This window comes from Suricata suricatta, chromosome 3, assembly GCF_006229205.1.
Source record: "Suricata suricatta isolate VVHF042 chromosome 3, meerkat_22Aug2017_6uvM2_HiC, whole genome shotgun sequence".
NCBI classification, from domain to species: Eukaryota; Metazoa; Chordata; class Mammalia; order Carnivora; family Herpestidae; genus Suricata; species Suricata suricatta.
In genome coordinates this window covers 101,451,224-101,453,823 of record NC_043702.1, presented here as the reverse complement: position 1 = coordinate 101,453,823, position 2,600 = coordinate 101,451,224, and the positions used below count along the sequence as shown (strand labels likewise).

Here is a 2,600-nt window from a genome sequence, read left to right as displayed (position 1 = left end):
CACTGCTGGTAGGTTCAAACCCCACCTTGTGCTTTCTGTGGTCAGCACAAAGCCTGCTTCAGATCCTCTGCCCCTTCTCTCTGGCCCTCCCCTGCTTGCACTCTCAAAATAAATAAAACATTTTAAAAAAGAAAAACTATTTAAAAGATAAAATTGTAAATATAGAGAGAGGAATATTCTTTTATGTTTATAAACTTCTATTGCTTTAATAAATGAAGATATCGCTTCTCGGCCTTTTGGCTAAGATCAAGTGTAGTATCTGTTCTTATCAGTTTAATAAATGAAGATAAAACTAAAAAGCTCCAAAAAAGATCCAAAAGATAACAATTACATACTTCTTTTTGTTGAAATGATCTTTTACTTTTTTCAGGATTAATCCAGAATAGTCCCATAAATGTGCTGCAATGATTAGCAAAGAGTTGAGAGACATCATCAATGTCCAAAGATATTTTTCCCACAGGGAAGAACCCATCACATAAAGAGGATGGAGGAAGCCACTGATTACGCAGATGCCCCCATTCCCCCTCAAGCCACACCAGTCTCCTGTCTCATCCACACGCATTCTGTGTTTTGAGTGGTCATCTATCTTAACCCAAGACTCATCCTTTCTACTTTCCCTCTTCTCTACCAACTTCGAAGAATAATCTCTAGGCACTCCTGCTTTGTAACTTACCCCTCCTCCTTTCCTCTTTGTAACTTTATAGGCGATTGCTTTTTGTTTCACTTCTTTATATATTTCCTCTTTAGACAAAGAAAGACACAGTACTGCATACAACACTAGGCACTTTTATTGATGTATGAATTTATGTATGAAGGCATGTATTCATTTTTACTTGTCATTATAAAATATAAAACACATGAGGGAAGTGAGCAAAACAAAAGTGCATGACATGTTTTGTTATTATATATTATTTCTTGAGTTTATTTTTATTTATTTATTTATTTAGAAAGAATTTATTGAGAGAGAGAGTGGGAGGGAGAGGGCAGAGAGAGAGCAGGAGAAAGAGAGAGAGAATCTCAAACAGTCCACACACTCAGCATGGAACCCAACGTGGGGCTCAGTCCCATGACCCTGGGATCATAACTGGAGCCAAAATCAGGAGCCTGGCACTCAACCGACTGAGCCACCTAGGTGCCCCCACATGTTTTATTTATTAAGTGAATAGTAATGTAGCCACTACCCATGTTGAACCCCATAGAGAAGTCTCACCCCAGAGGCCACCTTCACCCTCCTCTTTACCCTCATCCTTCAGTCTCTAAACATTTACCATAATCTGACTTTAATGGAAAAGACTTCTGCTTTTTCTCCATAATTTGACTAAATAAACATGCATCCATAAGCCTATATTTTTGTTCTCCCTGGCATTGTTGCAGTATTTATCATGGTATAAAAGGAAGGGCATGTTATATATTGATTTACCTTTTGCTCCTTTTGCTCAACACATTTCTGAGATCCATCTGTGGCATTAGGTATATTTGCACTGTGTTCATATTAACAGCTATCTACTATTTCATTGTATAATCATTCCACAAACTATTCTACTCAGGTCACACATTTGGATGGCTCTTTTCTTAGGATATTTTTCAAGCACCACAAGGTATGTATTAGCTGCAGGTATTTTGAAATCTACCTCTTGGGGAGTAAACTATGGTTTCATGTTATCTATTGATGAGTTGAGCAGTCTCATATTTACTTAAAGAAGGTTTTTGTTTATTTGTTTGGTTTGGTTTTGGTAAAGAGAATTTCAGGAGAGAGTAAAGTTATTTGCAGCTTTTATCTTTTTTTTTAAACCACAGTGAGATATCACAATGAGATAGAATGGCTAGTATCAAAAAGGCAAAAATAACAAGCATTAGTTAGGATGTGGAGAAAAGAGAACGCTCATGCCACTATGGAAAATAGTATGGAAGTTTTTCAAAAAAATTAAAAATAGAAATACCATACTATCCAGTAAGTCCACTGCTGGATGTTAGCCAAAGAAAATAAAAACACTAATTTAAGTAGATCTATGCACTCTTATGTTTATTGCAGCATTATTTACAATAGCTGAGATAGAGAAGCAAACAGATTATTTATAGATGGATGGGAAAAGAAGATATGGTTATGTACACATGCATGTGCACACACACGTGCAAACACACACACACACGAATATTACTCAGCCATAAAAGAGAATGAAATGTTGTCATTCATAACAACATGGATGGACCTAGAGGGCATTATGCTAAATGAAATACGCCAGACAGGCAGAGACAGATACCAAATGATTCCACCTATATGTGGAAACTAAAAAACAAAATAAATGGATGAACAAACAAAACACAGAAACAGACTCATCAATCTAGAGAACAAACTGGTGGTTGTTGGAAGCAAGAAGGGTGTATGGTTGGGTGGAATAGGTGTGCTATTAAGAAGCACAAACTTCCAGTAATAAAATAAATAAATCCCAGGGATGAAAAGTACAGCAAAGGGAATATAGTTGATAATAGTGTAATAATGTATGCTGACAAACAGTAGCTATGCTCACCATGATGCACATTGTGTAATATGTGTAGTTGTCGAATCACTGCTAGACACCCAAAACTAATATAACATTGTC

General features: G+C 36.4%; 1 pseudogene; it reads left to right on the top strand.

Moving 5' to 3' along the window:
* Positions 1-220: 220 nt before the first annotated feature.
* On the top strand, positions 221-359 carry LOC115288886 (annotated as a pseudogene).
* Positions 360-2,600: the final 2,241 nt, after the last annotated feature.